Below are 20551 nucleotides of genomic sequence, written 5' to 3' on the forward strand. Positions count from 1 at the left end.
TTTATGATCAAGTTTGTAAACAAAATAAGTGAAGAGTGTTTCTGCTTGTGTGTGGTCTATTCAGATCAGCCCTGACAGATTCAACTCACTAACTTACTTCTCTTGTAACTGTTCACCGCAATGCTTTCAGACATGGCTGGATTTGATGGGCGGAGTGTTCTGGGAACTGCTGAAATATTGCACGTAGCATTGTACAGAAAAGAAATGACCCAATTAAACTGGAATTGTTGGATGAATGTCATGGGTATCACAACAGCTTCATGAATCCATAGAAAAAGTCATTGAATAATCCAATAACACACACAGCTTTTCAAAAGCAGAACTAAACCATCTGGTGGAAGTGTTGACTAATTAAAACCGCTTGAAGAGCAAATCATTGGGGCCTTGGTGAAAATATGCTTCTAATTGATACACGCTTTGTTAAGTGGAGTTAGACCCATCCCTTGCGTCGTCGTGCTATCAATTACATTGATTCATCACAACCTGCTTTTCGTTAAAAAAAATTATTGCGGCCATTTTTCAAATTCACACTCCGTGGATTAATTTTTTATTTAAATGCGGAATTGTCAGTTTTAATGTCATAATATGCCTGGGGAAGGAGACTGAACCTGATTATTGTAGCTCAGTTCTCAGTTAACATTTGATTTCAATAATAGGAAATAAACCTCAGTTGGAGTCAAACAGGTAGGGCTGGGCTTTGGAAACATGGGCACCACCACTTTACCTGTTTTTCTCTGACTGATTTATTGAGGAGGGAGACTGAGACTGGAATTCCAACAATGATATGAAATAAATGTGAGAAATTTAAAGCAAAGCCTAATTATTCTTCCCAGTAATGGAACATGGGAACAGGAGTAGATCATTCAGCCCCTTGAGCTTGTTTTGCCACTCGGCTAATACTCCAGAGGCCCAGATAACTTCATTCTCTGGGTAAATTTAGGGGAAGTTGATGGCTTAGTGGTGTTAGAGTCATGGAGTCATCGAGGTTTACAGCATGGAAACAGGCCCTTCGGCCCAACTTGTCCATGCCAGCCTTTTTTTTAACTCCTAAGCTCGTCCCAATTGCCCACATTTGGCCATATCGCTCTATTCCCATTCTACCCATGTAATTGTCTAAACGCTTTTTACAAGACAAAATTGTACTTGCCTCTACTACTACCTCTGGCAACTCATTCCAGACACTCACCACCCTCTGTGTGAAAAAATTGCCCCTCTGGACACTTGTGTATCTCTCCCCTCTCACCTTAAACCTATGCCCTCTAGTTTTAGACTCCCCTACCTTTCGGAAACGATATTGACTATCTAGCTGATCTATGCCCCTCATTATTTTATAGACCTCTATAAGATCACCCCTCAGCCTCCTATGCTCCAGAGAAAAAAGTCCCAGTCTATTCAGTCTCTCCTTATAACTCAAACTATCAAGTCCTGGTAGCATCCTGGTAAATCTCTTCTGCACTCTTTCCAGTTTATCAGTTTCTAGTTAAACTCAGCTCATGTTCTGGGGACCTGGGTTCGAATCCCACCAAGGCAGATGATGGAATTTGAATTTGATAAAAGATATGTGGAATTAAGAATTTACTGATGACCATGAAACCATTGTCGCTTGCCAGAAAAATCCATCTGGTTCACGAATGCCTTTAGGGAAGGAAATCTGCCATCCTTACCCGGTCTGGCCTACATGTGACTCCAGAGCTATAGCAATGTGGTTGACTCTCAAATGCCCTCCAAGGCCAACTAGAGATGGGCATCACATGCTGGTCAGCCAGTAATACCTATATCCCATGAATGAATAAAAAAAAGTAATGTGGGTGACGCTTCACTGTCCTCTGAAGCAGCCGAGCAAGTAATTCAGCACAAGAGCAATGAGGGATGGGCAACAAATGCTGCCCTTGCTAGTGATGCCCACAAGCCATGAAACAAATAATGACAAAAACAGTTGGGGGCAGGAGTAGGCCACTTGGCCCCTCAAGCCTGCTCTGCTATTCAATAAGATCATAGCTGCTGCCTCACATTCCTGCCTACTCCTTATAACCTTTACCCCCTTGTTAGTCAAGAATCTATCAGCCTCTGCCTTAAAAATATTCTAAGACTGCTTCTACTGCATTTTAAGGATAAGATTTGCAAAGACTATCAACATTCTGAAATAAACAAAATCTCCCCATCTTTGTTTCAAGCAAGTGTCGACCCCTTATTTTTAAACAGTGACCCCCTGGTTTTAGATTCTCCTGCATGAGATAACATCCTCTCCTCCTACACTCTGTCCAGAACCCTCAGGATCTTAAAGATTTCAATCAAGTCGCGTATTATTCTTCGAAACTCCAGCTGATACAAATCTAAACCAGTGCCAACTTTCCTTATAAGACAACTCACCATTCCAGGTGTTAGTTGAGTAAACCTTCTCTGAATTGCTTCCAATGCAATGACATCTTTCCCTGAATAAGGACACCAATACTGTACACTGTTCTCTAGATGTGACCTCACCAATGCCCTGTACTGAACCATAACCTCCCTACTTTGTAATCAATTCACCTCACAATAAACAAATAACATTCTATTAACTTTCTTAATTAATTGCTGAACCTATATACTAACGTTTCGCGATTTATGCATGAGGACACCTAGATCTCCCTGAATATCGACTCCCGGCTTGGGTCACGGTCTGTGCAGAGGTTGTATGTTCTCCCCATGTCATAATGGTGTTTAGTTTATGCTGCAATTTATTCCACCAGAATTGTCTATCCAGTTTCACCCCTGAACAAAATACCAAGAGTTCTACAGAGAGTTAATTGGCGGCACAATAGCACAGTGGTTAGCACTGCTGCCTCATAGTGTGGAGATGCCGGCGTTGGTCTGGGGTAAGCACAGTAAGTAGTCTCACAACGCCAGGTTAAAGTCCAACAAGTTTATTTGGTAGCACAAGCTTTCGGAGTCTTGCTCCTTATTCAGGTAAGTGAAGAGTTGTGTTCACAAACAGGGCACATATAGAAATAGACTCAATTTACAAGATAATGGTTGCAATGCGAGTCTTCACAGGTAATCAAGTCTTGATTACCTGTAAAGACTCGCATTCCAACCATTATCTTGTAAATTGCGTCTGTGTCTATATATGCCTCATGGTGCCAGAAACCGAGGTTCAATTCCAGCCTCGGGTCTGTGTGGAGCTTGCACATCCTCCCTGTGTTTGCATGGGTTTCCTTCGGGTGCTCCGGTTTCCTCCCACAGTCCAAAGAGGGATGGATTGGCCATGCTAAATTGACCATTCGTGTTAGAGAGATTGGCAGGGTAAATAATGGGGTTACGGAGATAGGGCCTGGGTGGGATTGCGGTCGGTGCAGACTCGATGGGCCGAATGACCTCCTCCTGCACTGTAGAGATTCTATGATTCTATGAAATTCCGTTCTCCAGAAATCGTTACGGTTATCAAATTAGTGATGACTAATAATTCTGTGCTTATGCTTTATTTGTTTGGTTCTCATTCCATTCAATTTGTTGACCTTATCTTCACTGTAAAACCTGATGGGTGTCTGCATGTTCACCTGTCTTTTGAAGCATTGTTTTCAAGGTTATCCCTGCTTGAGCAAATGAGCAGAAAGGATGCTGCGTGTTGGATATGCTGGTCAGAAGCTTGAGCTCTGAGTGAAATCTCTGCCACAGTCGCTTTAAGCAAAAACATTCAACATGTGTTTTGTTGACTCTCGCATCCATTGGTCTAACATTTCAGCAACACCAACGTTTTGATCATGGCAGCACAGTGGTACTGTAGTTAGCACCACTGCCTCACAGTGTCAGGAACCCGGGTTCAATTCCCAGTTCAGGTGACTGTGTGGAGTTTGCACATTCTCCTCGTGTCTGCGTGGGTTTCCTCCGGGTGCTCCGGTTCCTGCCACAGTCCAAAGATGTGCGGTTTGGTGCTTTGGCCATGCTAAAATTGCCCCTTAGTGTCATGGGATGCGTAGGTTAGGGTGATTAGCAGGGTTACAGGGATGAGGACTGGGTGGGACTGTTGACGGTACAGACTCAATGAGTCGATTGGCCTCATCTGCACTGTAGGGATTCTATGATTCTCTGATTTTCGCATCCTCACTGATACCATGACAACTTTGCCATAATAAATATATTCTGCTGTGCTAAAGAAACTTTACAAATGCATGTTGTTGTTGTTTCTTGGTCAATTTACTCCAAGTTTATTCTAAGTTATGTGAACTTGTTTTTCAACTTCCCCAACTTTAACATTAATCTGGCTATAGAAAGGATATTATTAAACTGGAAAGAGTGCAGAAAAGATTTACTAGGATGTTACCGGGACTTGATGGTTTGAGTTGTAAGGAGAGGCTGGATAGACTGGGACTTTTTTCTCTGGAGCGTAGGAGGCTGAGGGGTGAACTTATAGAGGTCTATAAAATAATGAGGGGCATAGATCAGCTGGATAGTCAATATCTTTTCCCAAAGGTAGGGGAGTCTAAAACTAGAGGGCATAGGTTTAAGGTGAGAGGGGAGAGATACAAAACAGTCCAGAGGGGCAATTTTTTCACACAGAGGGTGGTGAGTGTCTGGAACAAGCTGCCTGAGGTCGTAGTAGAGGCAGGTACAATTTTGTCTTTTAAAAAGCGTTCAGACAGATACATGGGTAAGATGGGTATAGAGGGATATGTGCCAAATGTGGGCAATTGGGACGAGCTTAGGCGTTAAAAAAAGGCAAGGGCAAGTTGGGCCGAAGGGTCTATTTCCATGCTGTAAACCTCTATGACTGTGACTATGACTGGCTGCGATTACCCAAACCTGCCACATTGCATGGAAAACCTAAAGCATGAAAGAGTTAAGATCGCGACTCAAGCTAAGCTGTTCTTGTCTAAAACTCATCTTTCAGATATTGAAGCTGAAACCAATGGCTCTTTTTATGTCAAACAAAATAGCTGGAATAGTTATGAGAAAACTGTGAGGACAGAAGTATAGAATTGTACAAGATAATTGGTACCTTTGTGAGAAAATATAATTCCTCCCTTCCATTGGTCTCTGTTTACCACAGAACCATCCCGAATACAGAACAGGGGATGGTAAAAGGTTCATCGATCTTTGTGAGGCGACTTCTTGCAAGCTGTGGTCAGCATACCTTCTAATTCTATCTTTTACTCTCGTTCTATGCTTCTAAAACTTCATTCTAACTCTTTTAAACTCTCTCATTAAGTTGATCTTTCTCTACACCCTAGCTATGACTGTAACACTACATTCTGCACTCTCTCCTTCCCTTCTCTATGAATGGTATGCTTTGTCTGTATAGCGCACAACAAGCAATACTTTTCACTGCATGTTAATACATGTGACAATAATGAATCAAATCAAATCACAAACTTAGTTAGTGCTGCAGTAATGGAATGCCGCCATCATCTGCTTATGACGGAATAGACTTGCTGTGAATGGGAAGTCAGTGAAGGGAGCAAGAACCTTACTGCTCCAGAGTTCAAAAGAGTCACATTGGACTTAAAACTTTAACTCTCTTTCTCTCTCCAAAGATGCTGCCAGACTTGTTGAGTTTCACCAGCATTTGCTGTTTTTATTTAATAACCTTAACTGTGATAGAGTGGAGCAGATAAATTGTCACTGTGTGATGATAAGTTAACTGAAGTCACACAACATCACTTCACTTAATTTTGTGCCCAGCATGTAGCATATATCCAATGTTTTAAAGATATTGAGATTTCACAATTTACAGACAGTTTGTGCACAGTGTTGGAACTGGAATTAGCAGGCAGGTATCGCAACCATTTCCAACAGTTTCACATAAATTCCTCGAAGGATTCATTTACAATATTTGGTTTACAGAGACTCTGCTGTCAGTAGCTTTGTACTTTGATCATTCTGTATGTATTCTTCCCAGCGTGTGCTGATGCGAGAGTTTGGCCGAGCATTTAGGGCTTAGGATGTTGAGGTCTACGTTCTCTGCATGTTCTGATGAAGAGTCATCCAGACTTTAAACGTTGGGTGGGACCTTGAGCCTGCATTCGCCGTCTTGCGGGATCGACAGAGGGGTCCCAAAATCGAAAGACAGGATTCGCAAATCATGCCGGCGAGATCGCGACTTCTGATTTTTGCCATCCCTCATTGACAACATTATCAGGTACATGGCTGCACGGTGGCACAGTGGTTAGCACTGCTGCCTCACAGCGCCAGGGACCCGGGTTCATTCCTGGTTTGGGTCACTGTCTGTGCGGAGTTTGCACATTCTCCCTGTGTCTGTGTGGGTTTCCTCCGGGTGCTCCGGTTTCCTCCCTCAGTACAAAAGACATGCTGGTTAGGTGCATTGGCCATGCTAAATTCTCACTAAGTGTACCCGAACAGGCGCCGGAGTGTGGTGACTAGGAGACTCTCACAGTACCTTCATTGCAGTGTTACTGTAAGCCTACTTGTGACTAATTAATAATAATAAACTTTAAAAACAGTGGATGAGAACCTGATTTTTACAGATTTTAATAGATTTGAATATTATTCATGCACCCCCTTGGCGTATATTAACCCCAGCCCCTGCCTCCGCCCCCCCCCCCCCCCCCCCAGCCCTTTCACCACCTCTCCATATATTCACACCATACCCACATGACATCACATCGGTGCGGTTTACAACAGGTTCACCCAGACGTGAGCCTGTTATGGGGATCCCCTTGGGGGTGTGAAGATGAGAATAGCCCCCAGGGGAGAGGAACCTGCTTAGGCATTGGCCTGGCAATGTCCCAGGCACTGCCCACTGGCACAGTTTGGCACTGCCAGGTTGGCACCATGTCTATACCGGCCTGGCAGTATCAATAAAATTCATAGATTACACATTTCCCACCTGTATCCTGCAGAAATTATGGCCAATAGAATCCATTATACCTTTTTGTCTGACAATTAGTCCTTCCAAGAGCCCTGCTAATTTTTAAGTCCTATGTGTAGTATTTCTGGAAGTGATTTAATAGTACTAATTCCAATATAATCATTGAATCCCTACAGGAGACCATTCAGCCCATCGAGTCCACACCGACTCTCTGACAGAGTACCTTACTCAGGCCCTCTCCCCTGCCCTATCCCTGTAACCCCTCACATTTCCCGTGGCAAATCCCACTAACTTACACACCTTGGGACACTAATAGACAATTTAGCATGGCCAATCCCCCAAACCTGCACATCTTTGGGCTATGGGAGGAAACCAGAGCACCCGGAGGAAACCTATGCAGACACGGGGAAAACATGCAGACTCTGCACAGTCATCCAAAGCCAGGATCAAACCGAGGTCCCTAATATGGTAAGGCAGCAATGCTGACCACTGTGCCACCGTGCCGCCGCATATACAGAAGGTTCAGCCTTTTGTTGATGACACAAGACGATGGCTGGGATTTTGTGCTCCCGTTTTCAGCGGCTGTGAATGGTGATGGGAATGCAAAGTCGCGCGAGAGGCCCATATCACATTACATATCAGTGGGAAATCCTGTCACGATTGTTTCTGTCATCTCCCCCCCAGTGACGTAATGGAGTTTCTGACATTGATTGCATTTTCAGACCTCTCCACTCACCTGATGAAGGAGCAGCGCTCCGAAAGCTCGTGATTCCAAATAAACCTGCTGGACTTTAACCTGGTGTTGTGGGACTCCTTACTGTAATAACGGTGATATTGGAGGTCCAATGCTGATTCTCAAAGGATAATTAATCACAGAGCAAACACCAAATTTTGGGAACGTGGCTATAAAAAAATCATTACCGTTCAAATTCTCCAGCCATTCAGCTGCTGCTGTGAGCGAGAGCACAGAATTTGGCAATCAGCCAAATCTCCATTAACTGCAGCGGGACCAGAGAATCCCAGCTGCTGATGAGGTTGGAGAATCCCAGCCCCGGGCATGGTCAGAGAATCCGGTGTACATTTTTAAAAAATTGCAACTCTGCAATTTATCTCCCCCAATACCCTGCACGACATCCTCTGAACCTCCACTAACCGATCCTCCTTGCAAACCCCCGCCAACCTTCCCCCGATCCTCCCCTCCCATCCAACCTTTCTCCAACAACCCCCAACTTCATCCAAATCCCTCTCTAACCTCCCTAACCTTTCCCCCAACCCTGTCCACCCTGCCCCCCAGCCCCCTCTTCCAACCATCTCTCCCCAGAATGGCTTCTAGTGAAATGATATCCTTTTTCAATGTGTTTTGCAGTATCTCTCATTGTTTTTCATCTGTAAGTTTCATATTGTACGCCAGATCTCTAAGTTCAAATTATCAACAGAAATTGGATACCTGGGGTTTGAGTGCGTCCAACTGTTTTCGAGCCGAAGCAACATCCATTATTCCCAACCCTTTGCTTCCTTTCCATCAACTAACTTCCGATCCATGCTGTTAGACTTTCTATAATGCCACAGGGCTGCATTTTTGTACCACACTAGTGTTTGATGCATTTTCTTTAGAAATTTGCAGTCAGATTTCCAAAGCGATATTTCAAAACACAAAGACACCTTTTGAGAAGCAGTTTTAAATACAGATGTGCCTTTCCCCTCAGTTTAATTGGGTTTAGCAAGAGTGATTTATAATGGAGTTTCATGTTTATCCATCTGTTCAGTACATTTTTCCTGCAATCACACAAGTATGATCTACAATAGCCTGTACATAATATTTTTTAAATGAGATAATTATTCATTTCAAGCCTAAATAGAAATTGTACAATATTGCGTCCCACTGAAAGATTTCTCGAGAAAAACTTGACTCCAATTATTTCATAAAATGTATTTAAGATTGTCAAGCTATATCTTGGAATCCTAGAATGGTACACACACAAAGAGATCATTCAGCCCATTGAGTTCCCCTTTTGGAGGGAATTGAATGGAAGGGAAATATTGATTTAGGTAATCTGTGATTTTTATGATTCTATGATACCATTGAATCTCTTCCCAGCCCAAATTCTAACCAGTTTTATGGAAAATGGCAGTGAGGAGCTGTAGGAAATCAGCATTAGTAGAGAAATGGTTTTGTAGAAATTGATGTGATTGAACATAGATAAATCTCTAGGTCCTGATAACCTTCATCCCAGAGTACTTCAGGAAATAGTAGATCCATTGGTGGTTATTTTCCAAAATTCTTTGGATTCTGGACTGGCTCCTAATGTAAGCCCGCTATTCAAAAAGGGAGGTAGAGAGAACAGAGGGAATTATAGACCAGTGAGCCTAACATTGGTACTGGGGAAGTTGCTAGAGTCCATTATCTAGGATTTCATTTCAGCATTTGGAAGGCAGTGGTATAATCGGACAAAGAGACAGCATGGATTTACAAAAGGGAAATCATGCTTAACGAATCTATTGGAATTCTTTGAGGATGTAACTCGTAGAGTTGACCGAGGAGAACCAGTGGATCTGGATTATTTAGACTTTCAGAAGGCTTTCGACAAGGTCTCACATCACAGATTACAATATAAAGTTAAATCACATGGGATTGCAGGTAATGTCTTGAGATGGATAGAAAGCTGGTTAGCAGATAGGAAGCAAAGAGTTGGCATAAATGGGTCATTTTCTGATTGGCAGTCAGTGACACTGACTTCACTGAATAAACCAATGGGATTTACTACAGTTTCTATGTGAATTTGACAATTAGAATTTTTTTGGAGCATCCAAATTTGCAGATTATACAAAGTTGGGTGGGAGGGTGAACTGTGAGGAGGATGTAGAGATGCTTCAGCGTGATTTGGACAGGCTGAGTGTGTGGGCATCTTCATGGCAGATGCAGTATAATGTGGATAAATATCAGGTTATCCACTTTGGGAGCAATAATAGAAAGGGAGATTATTATTTGAATGGGTGTAAATTGAAAGAGGTGGATACTCAGCGAGACCTTGGAGTGCTCGTGCATCAGTCGCTGAAAGTAAGCGCACAAGTATAGCAGGCAGTATAGAAGGCAAGTGGTATGTTGACCTTCATAGTGGAAGGATTTAATTATAGGGATAGGGATGTTTTGCTACAATTGTGTAGGGCATTGGTGAGGCCACATCTGGAATATTGTGTGCAGTTTTGCTGTCCTTATCTGAGGAAGGATGTCCTTGCTACAGAGGGAGCGCAGCGAAGGTTTACCAGGCAGACTCCTGGGATGATAGGTCTGTCATATGAGGAGAGACTAAGTCGATTAGGATTATATTCACTGGAGTTTAGAAGAATGAGAGGGGTCACATAGAAACTTATAAAATTCTAACAGGTTTAGACAGGGTAGATTCAGAAAGAATGTTCCCAATGGTGGGGGAGTCCAGAATTAGGGGGTCATAGTTTGAAGGTAAAGGGTAGACCTTTTAGAACTGAGGTGAGGAGAAATGTCTTCACCCAGAGAGTGGTGAATGTGTGGAATTCACTATCACAGAATGTAGTTGAGGCCAAAACATTGTCTGATTTCAAGAAGAAATTAAATGTAGATCTTGGGGCGAAAGGGATCAAGGGATATGGGAGGAAGGGGGGATCAGGATATTAAATTCGATGATCAGCCATGATCAAAATAAATGGCAAAACAGGCTTGAAAGGTTGAATGACCTACTCCTGCTTCTATTTTCTATGTTTGTACTCTATAGCCAGGATTATGTGGCCCAGTTATGGCAGGATCCGCTGTGAGAGGATGCCCAGTCAAGTTCATTGTCTTTCGATGGGACCGGATAATCCCAGTGCCAGACGGGGTCAGGGAATCTCACCTCACTTTGTATAGCCCAGGATCTCATAAGTTTTGTTGACAGCTTTGTTACTTCTTCTACCAACTTCAAGTGTTTGCCCACGGCACCCTGGTCTCTCTATCCTTGCGCCACTTTAAAATTATACCATCCAGCTTGGATTCTCATTTTCTTTCCAATTACTTGCTATTATTTGGATATCTCTCCAGACAATCCGCCTATCACAGTGCAGCAAAGATTGAGAAGCATTGTTATCAATCCTGCTGACACCTCATGCTCAGATGTTCATAAGAAAGGTACAGCAAACATCTGTGATAATGATGTGTTACCTTCATTAACAATACCTCCTACAAAGGCTGGAAATCTTTAAACTTGTTTGCCCCGTCACCACTGCCAGTGAGGATGAAGAATTTGGCGCTCAGCCAAAACTTCATTCACTGCTGGGCGGGAGAAGCCCAGACCGGAGTGAGATCGAGAATATCAAAATTAGAGTGAATATTTTTCCTTTGATGTCAAACCAGCATTTCTTACTCCTGTCTCTGTGAGGTCCCAGAACTTCAAAACAGTGTGAGTCATTGCTGCTCTGTGAGACACCGCGTTGATAAATATGATAGCAGAGAATCACTACAGTGAAATAATGGATGTTAAAGAGTCAGTCACTATGGAGGCAATTCTCCGGCCCTTCACTCCGGCAGGATTCTCCAGTCCGCCAGCAGTGCATCCCCCCTTCCTCCACCCGCTCCTCCACCCCCCCCCCCCCCCCCCCCCCCGCCGCCCCCCCCCACGTCCCCCCGTCCCCTGTCGCCCCACAGGATTTACAGCGGTATGGGCTGATATCAAGTGAAATTCCCATTGACAGCAGTGGGACCAAAGTATCCCACCGCCAGTGAATACCGCACCACCTCCCGCTGCCGAGCAGCACGCAGCTGGGCGGCCGGAGAGCTCCCCCATTGTCTTGGTTTTAACCTCACATCAATTCTGGAATTCAATGGTCAAAATTCTTGAGATTAAAGTTCCTTTTTGATGGCACATGTAACATTCCCTGGAAGGTGTGTATGTGAGCACAGACAGCAATCAGAAACTACTGCACATGGAAATGACCAGGCCTTCTCTTAGGGTAATTAAGGATGGGCAATAAATGATGGCCTTCAGAGCCAACCAGTTCCCATGAACGAATTAACAAAGCCATTTCCGAATTCATCGCGACAACAGGTGAAATTTACATGACTCCATGTCACTCGTGACTATTAAAACAAAAGCTTTCCATGGACAAAGAGAAATTAGTCATCTTCCAAATCTAGAGAAAAAGTAAAGGATTATTGGGTGTCAGACTGGTTTGTTGTCTATGGACAACATTTAACTTTGAATGTCTCTGGTGAAGGACATACTAACTACATTGTACCACTGACATTCAATATTGACTCTTGTGACTTCAACTGGTTCACTTCCTGACCGCACCATTCAGGCTTTGCAATCCTGGGGTGTAGAATGAGGCATGTGCTTGGTTAATATTGAAGCTTCCTCTTTGTGCTGGTGAGCTGAACACAATTCTACCTAAAGACGAGGAAATGAAATAATCATACAAAATCCTGATGACTGACAGGTTTATTGAAAAGCTAGTCTATCTGTTTGGATAGACTGTCGGATACAAATAGTACTTCTACTTCAATACCTCAGGCTGGAAGGATTTTCCGAGAAAACTTTTTCATTGTTGCTGATCTTGAGCTTTGAAGTTAATTGTCCCATCAGCGGATAACATCTGTTACTGTTTGTGTGGGATTACAATGTGCAGTTCAGATTTCATGGAAGATTTGGTAAAGAATTCAGAATAGAGGCGTAAATATGCTTTGCAAATGAAACAAAAGCTCCAAACTTTACGATGGAGAATGCACCAAAGATATAGAATTGCAGCAACTGTTTTCTTACGAATAAATAGTTTATTTGAATAACTCGGGGCCTGGCAATGCACAGGATGCGCATCATATGAATAGAATATATCATTTGACTTGTGCCCCTTGTCATAAATCTTCAGAGGCGGAAGTCCCTTCACCAAAATCCCTTCATTTACAATTCCAACAGCGGTACACCGAGTGCTATCAGTCAGCATTCTACCTTCGGGAGTGCCTGAGGAACTGACACTCCCAGTTAAATACAAGGAAAAGACTCCCTGGTTGGCCCATCAATTCACTCCTTAATTCAGGAGTTCATATTCCAACAGGCCAACCTCAATGGCCTGATTGAAGTTATTACACCTTCATCATCTTCATTACCCCTTCAGTTTTCTTGTGATTTTTTTGTAAGCATCTATTTTCTAACATTAATTTATCCCCCAATGAAATGTTGCTCCGTAATACATTACCATGAAAATAAAAGACTGCTTTTCTTTATAGTTCGTTCTCAGGATATAGCCATTGCTGCCAGAGCCACCTTGAGAAGGTGGCCATGGTCATCACCTTGAACTGCTGCAGTTTTTGTGGTGAAAGTACTCCGGAAATGGGCAGCACGATGGCAGTGGTTAGCACTGATGTCTTACTGCGCCAGCGATCCAGGTTTGATTCCAGCCTTGGGTTTAACTCTGTGTGGAGTTTGGACTTTCTCCCCGTGTCTGCGTGGGTTTCCTCGGGTTCTCCGGTTTCCTCCCACAGTTCAAAGATGTTGCAGGTTAGGTGGGATGCTAAAATTGCCCCTTAGTGTGCAAAGATGGGGTAGGTGGGATTGGTTATGGTAAATGTGTGGGGTTACTGGGGGGGGCGGGGGGGGGGGGTGGTGCGAGGGGGGTAAGGTGGGTAAGATGATCACTCACTCACAGCTAGAAAGTTTATTGTTGAAAAGACAGGCATGCTGTCAAAACCTTTTAGTCTTGTTAACAGAGTCAATTTGTCAACCAATCAGCACACTTTTCCCCTGGAGTAAAAATTGCTCTGTTCGCTTGAAATTTGGAATGCTTCCATTTGTCCTGATGAGTGCAGGATAAAAAGTTTCAGCAGCATGTCTCCCTTTTCATCCATATTCAAGTTCTGTACCACCAAACGACTGATTGGATGTGACCAGTCAAAATATTATATAGTTATGAGAAGAATACATCAAGTTGTCTGAATCAGCTTGATAGATCAACCGACAAAACTGACATGGGCACTCTTAATGCAAAATCTATAGCGAATACAAGGTTAGATTTAATTGAGCAATGAACTTCATAAAGAGGCCAATATTTTCCAGTCTTGGCTGCAACTTCATTTAGCTCCATTCATATTATTACAACCTTGCAGATCAGTCCAGTTGTTGATGACACTGGTTATAAGTTGAGTTGCTTGGAGGCATTAGATTATACCCTGAACCAAAATATGACTTTCTACTTACAGAGCAAATGCACAGGAAAGTCACCTTAACTTCAAATGTCAAACTGATGAGAGATGAAGAATTCAATTCAATTCTCGCTTCATTAACCAGGTGGAAGCTCTTTTTGGGTACTTCGCTCATTCCTTAATTAAATACATACACATGAACAAAAGGTAAAGTCGCCATAGTCCCAGATAATCTTAGGCTGTTCACCCCCTTTGAGGGGGCAAGGTGAATGGTGGTGATTTAACCTGAACATCACCACACCTCAGGCGAAGAGCAAGGTTGAGAAGGCGGGGCCTTCATGAACAACCTCAGCTGGTACGGGAATTGAACCCAGAGTGTTAGCGTCACTCTGCATTACTAACTCGTCATCAAGCCAATTGAGCTAAACCAACTCGCAGATACATGGATGGTAACAATAAATTAAAGAAAATTACCCTTTCACAGAGTTTAACTTTCATTAAAACAAGTATTAAAAATTATTCCAGTGCATTAAAATAATCAGTCAGCGAGTGCCACTCTGAGTACATATCCTCATCGACATGTCAAACTCCGGTTAAAAGTTCTTGTAGAGAAAGGCGCAGATGAGTTCAGGAACCATTTGTCCTGTATCTGAGAGATTGTAGCGTTTCCCTTGAATGAACCCAGCAGTAATATTGAGCAAAGGGGCTTCTCATTCTCCATGACAGCCTACTTTCATCCAAATTCTTCGAGAGCAGATCTTCATCCAGAAATATCTGCTCATCAAATACTCTTCGTACCTGGTTCAGTAATCTCCGCAGCACTCCAAATTCCCTCCAAATTACAATCAGGGACATTGACAGGCTGCTCTTTGCATCTGCCTGGTTGGTGTAAATTGTACTGCAGATTAATGTAAATTCTCACCATGTTATGGTTTCCTTCATTTTTACAAGTGGGAAGAGTCCTTTTATCATTTGCATTGCTAGGAGACATCTGACAAACAAGATGTGCAAGTTAGGTAGATTGGCCATGCTAAATTGCACCTTAATGTCCAAAAATGTGGAGGTTAAGGTCTAAAGTTAATTTATTAGTCACAAGTAGGCTTACATTAACACTGCAATGAAGTTACTGTGAAATTCCCCGAGTCGCCACACTCCGACACCTGTTCAGGTACACTGAGGGAGAATGTGGCATGGCCAATACACCTAACCAGCACATCATTCGGACTGTGGGAGGAAACCGGAGCACCCTGAGGAAACCCACGCAGACACGGGGAGAACGTGCAAACTCCACACAGACAGTGACCCAACCGGGAATCAAACCCGGGCCCCTAGCACTGTGAGGCAGCAGTGCTAACCACTGTGCCACCATTCATTAGGTGGATTGGCCATGATGAATGTGTGGGGTTACGGGGATAAGGCCTGGATAAGATGCTCTGCAGAGAGTTGGTGCAGACTCGATGGGCCGAATGACCTCCTTCTGCACTGTTGGAATTCTATGATTTTATATTTGATTTTTACCCATGTCTCTTTGTTCTTGGAAACCACAGAGAAAATTTAAACCATGAAAGAGTCGAATACCTTTGATAATACAAAGTCCCAGAAACTGCCTTTCCATTGGTTAACCCGTCTTCCTGCAGTTTAAATTTAGCACAAAGGCAGCGTGAAATTTGTAATCTCGAGTTGCAGCAGCAAATTCCATGAAAAACACAGGGGTGGGCGTAAGAGTGAGAATGATTTAGAAGCTTAGACTCATTGCCCTGAGCCTGAGCCCTGACAAACATATTGGTGACAGATTGAAGATGAGTCAAAGCACAGTGTTACTATGGTGAGGATGTGACTAAATCGGTCCTTGTTTTTCTTTCCTATTTTCCCACCGGTGCTTTCCCTGCCTTGCCTACTCCCCTCAAGGTGCACAGCTGGGGGAAAATTAAAGAAATCCTGCAGGATCAATGGTGAGGGTTGCTCCATGAGTTTAGACGCTCAGAGGAATTGGTTCAGATGAACAAACATGCTGCCTCTCGATCCTGCCGTGAGCCCACACTGTAGTTTCACTTGGCGATTAGGCTGCAGGTGATACCTGAGTCTGATGTTGCCCTCAGCATAGCCTTGGGCAAGATTCACTTGTAGGAATAGCTGCAGGCACTCCATCAGAGGCAGCAAGAATGTTGGCCATCCGGGTACGGGGGACAAGGCAGATGTTAGTGAAGCCGGCTACAGCCCTTCGCACTGTCACTGCAGCTAAGGCCAGTAAGTCAGCATTGACCCCAGATTGATACTGATGCCTTGCTGATTTGGCTAACATGGCAATGTTTCAACCAATGGAGAGAATTGAAATTTGTGTCTGAAATTGTGTGACCATCTTTCCGTTTACTGTGCAGTGTCATCGATAACCAGAGAGATCTGGTGGAGTGGTGGGTAGCAACCCTGCCAGGTTCTGAGGTTCTGAGCCAGAAACTCCACGATCAAAGCCCCTCCCCAGGACTTGATGTTCAAAGTTCATAATGTGGCCAGGAATCTTTCAGGAATCACTGGACGCAGGGAGGGTCCCAGAGGACCACTGTTTAAGAAGGGAGGGAGGCAGCAGATGGGAAATTATAGGCTGGTTAGGCTGACTTCGGTCATTGGCAAGATTTTAGAGTCCATTATTAAAGATGCGATCGCGGAGTACTTGGAGTGCATGATAAAATAGGACTGAGTCAGCACGGCTTTGTCAAGGGGAGGTCATGTCTGACAAATCTGTTAGAGTTCTTTGAGGAGGTAACAAGGAAGTTAGATAAAGGAGAACGAGTGGATGTAATTTATTTAGATTTCCAGAAGGCCTTTGACAAGATGCCACATAAGAGACTGTTAAATAAGTTAAGAGCCCATGGTGTTAAGGGTAAGATGGATAGAGGATTGGCTGACTGTCAGAAGGCAGAGAGTGGGGATAAAGGGGTCTTTTTCAGAATGGCAGCCAGTGACTAATGGTGTGCCTCGGGGTCAGTGCTGGGATCACAACTTTTCACAATATACATTAACGATTTGGTGGAAGGATCTGAAGGCACTGTTGCTAAGTTGGCAGATAATACAAAGATATGTAGAGGGACAGGTAGTATTGAGGAAGCAGGGGGGCTGCAGAAGGACTTGGACAGGTTAGGAGAGTGGACAAAGAAGTGGCAGATGGAATACAGTGTGGAAAAGTGTGAGGTTATACACTTTGGAAGGAGGAATGGAGGCTTAATTAAGAATCTACTGCTGACCATGAAACCATTGACGATTGTCAGAAAAACCCATCTGGTTCACTAATGTCCTTTAGGGAAGGAAATCTGCCGTCCTTACCTGGTCTGGCCTGAATGTGACTTCAGAGCCACAGCAATGTGGTTGACTCTCAACTGCCCTCAGGCAACTAGGGATGTGCAGTAAATGCTGGCCAGCCAGAGACGCCCATGTCCGATGAATGAATAAAAAAAAGTTCCTCTTAACATCAAACAAATTCTATATTTCTGAATTACACTCAAATCCCCAGCTCTTTCCTCAATTAGAATGGCCAATCACATTGTCTAAATCAATTCTGTTCATTACTTTGGGAATCTCAAACTAATCTCTTTAAAATTTACATTTTCTCAAATGAAATTCCCAAGCCTTCGAAACCGATGTTAACTGTGGAGGCTGAAGCTCAAATGCGATCTGAATCCAGTCGCTCTCCTCTGAGTCTTTTATTTCGTCATCATCTTTGGCAACTAGGTGCAGGATTTTAATTGAGGTCCAACAAAGACCTTTCTCAATAACAGTGCATCGTTTCTTCTCATACATTTAGTTGTCCAGCCTTGCTACACTGGTTGGGGGTTTGCAAAGTTTCATGCAATACCCAATGTTGAGGTCACTCGCCCACTCATCAACGTTGAGCATGGAATGCTGTGTGTTGTGTATGTGGTCAGTGTTGACTCAACTGATGTCCATAACATATTTATCAATATTAAAGTTTGCCGCAAGCTCCTTCCCATGTTGCATCGAGATTTGCTTGTAATCTATCCTTCTCGGAGAACACACAGCTTTGTATCATCCACAAGCTTACAGTTTTGTTTAATAAAGCACCTGTTACAGCGTAAAAAGCGCTATTTAAATGCAAGTTGTGTGGATGATTTCATCCTTGACTTGTCCTTTGCCTCTTTGAAAGCTCTTGCAACATTCCTGTTCCAAAGCCGCACCCCCCCCCCCCCCCCCCCAACCCCCCCGTATCTTACTCTGTTTTATTCCCTTACTATTTGTAGCTGGAATAGGAGTTCTAAATTCACATTGGACTGGGCATGAATTATTTATTAATTATTGAGGTAAACAAATTAATTGTTTAAATTAAAATGAACGTAGTACAGGAAACCTGAGCAAAAACAGAAAAGCCTGGAAGTATTCAGGTCAAGCATTGTCTGTGGAGAAATAAATGTTATTCAGTGGGTTCTTCAATTTTGAGATCTCTTTCAGATCTGGTTTGCTGACAGTCTAGAAGGAAGCAACAAAGTTAACCCTGTAACATCTTTGAAAGTTCTGTCAACATTCCTGTTCCAGATCCCTTTTTTAACTTGGACAAATTGACTGTTTTAAAACCTCGGGCAGGATTCTCCGGCTGCGCTCGCCTCAACATCCCGCCCGAGGTCAATGGGCCTCCTTTGCATGGTCCGCCTCTCCCCCCTCCCCCCACCCCCCTCCCCCCTCCCCCCACCCACCCGCTACAATTCCTGTGGCGGGCGGGACGGGACAATTCTGGCCATCGAGTGGCATTACCTTACAAAAAGCCAGAAAATCACACCCAAGGTCAACGGACCTTTGTATGGCCTGTGTCCCACCCGCTATGATTCCTGTGGTGAGTGGGACGGGAAAATTCTGCCCATAGTATTTAAAGTGAAGGGTTTTTTTCAAATTTTTAATGTCAAAACAAATTTTGTTTTTGTTTAAAAACAAAATTTTTAAGTCGTCAAAAGATCCTGGAATGAAGCACATTCTTCAATTTCCATTTAAATAAATAGACATCTTGTTAATGCCTTTCAGCTTGCATTTCATCAGGACAGATGCAAGAATGCCAAATTTCAAAGGAATAACAATTTATAGAACATGAGAAAAGGATTTTGATTGGTTGACAAGCCAATTGGGTGGAAACCAGCAAGTAAAATTCAAGGTTATTTATTAGTGTCACAAGTGAGGCTTACATTCACACTGCAATGAAGTTACTGTGAAAATCCCCCAGTCGCCACACTCTGGTGCCTGTTCGGGTCAATGCACCTAACCAGCACGTCTTTGGACGGTGGGAGGAAACCCGAGCACCCGGAGGAAACCCACGCAGACACGGGGAGAACATGCAAACTCCACACAGACAGTGATCCAAGCCAGGAATCAAACCCGGGTCCCTGGCGCTGTGAGGCAGCAGTGCTCACCACTGTGCCGCCTCAGCACTCTTTTCCCATGCAGCATAGATTGATGCTCCCTTTGAAATTTGGCATTCTTGTATCTATCCTGATGAGTGCAAGATGAAAAACTACAACAGCATCTCTTTTTTCAGCAATACTCAAGGCAGATAAGGCAAAGGAGAATACAGAGAGCTTCTACAAATACATAAAGGGCAAAAGAGTAACTCGGGAGAGGATAGGGCCTGTTAAGGATCAACAAGATCAACAATGCGAGGTTGGATGAGATCCTAAATGAATATTTCTCATCTGTATTTATTGCCGAGGAAGGCACAGAACTTGGGGAAACTATAGTGATGTCTTGAGGAGTGTACATATTACAGAGAAGGAGGTGCTGGAAGTCTTCAAGTGCATCAAGGTAGATAAATCCCCGGGATCTGATGAAGTGTATCCCAGGACATTGTGGGAGGCTAGGGAGGAAGTTGTGGGTCCCCTAGAAGAGATATTTGAATCATTGAAGATTGGAGGGTGGAGAATGTTGTGTCTTTGGTTCAGAAGGGCTGCAGGGAAAAGCCTGGGAACTACAGGCCGGTGAGCCTCACATTTGTGGTGGGTAAGTTGTTGGAAGGTATTTTGAGAGACAGGATCTACAAGCATTTATAGAAGCAAGGACTGATTAGGGACAGTCAGCATGGCTTTGTGAGTGGAAAATCACGTCTCATGAATTTGATTGAGTTTTTTGAAGGGGTAACCATGAAGGTAGATGAGAGCAATGCAGTTGATGTCATCTCCATGGACTTTAGCAAGGCCTTTAACAAGGTACTGCAGGGTAGGTTGTTGCCTAAGGTTAAATCTCACAGGATCCAGGGTGAGATTGTCAATTGGAGACAAAATTAGCTTGATGACAGAAGACAGTGGGTTCTACATTGATTCTTTATCCATTGGAAAATGAGACAGGTGCCCATTTGAAATAGGTCTTCCTTTGGCAAAATAGCATGGATAAACATGAACTGATCTAAACCCCTGCTGCCCATATCTGAAATCACACTGCGTCCCATTTAACCCTGTGCTTGTTGGCTCCCATGTGGCAAGGCCTCAATTTTAAAAGTTTTCATTCTAGTTTTTAAATCCCTTCCTGACATGACCTCAATCTTTCTGTAACTTTCTCCTCCCCTACAACTGCGCAAGATGTCTGCATTCCTCCAATTCTGGCTTCTTGCACATTCC

This window comes from Mustelus asterias, chromosome 9 (assembly GCF_964213995.1).
Source record: "Mustelus asterias chromosome 9, sMusAst1.hap1.1, whole genome shotgun sequence".
In the NCBI taxonomy this organism is placed as follows: domain Eukaryota; kingdom Metazoa; phylum Chordata; class Chondrichthyes; order Carcharhiniformes; family Triakidae; genus Mustelus; species Mustelus asterias.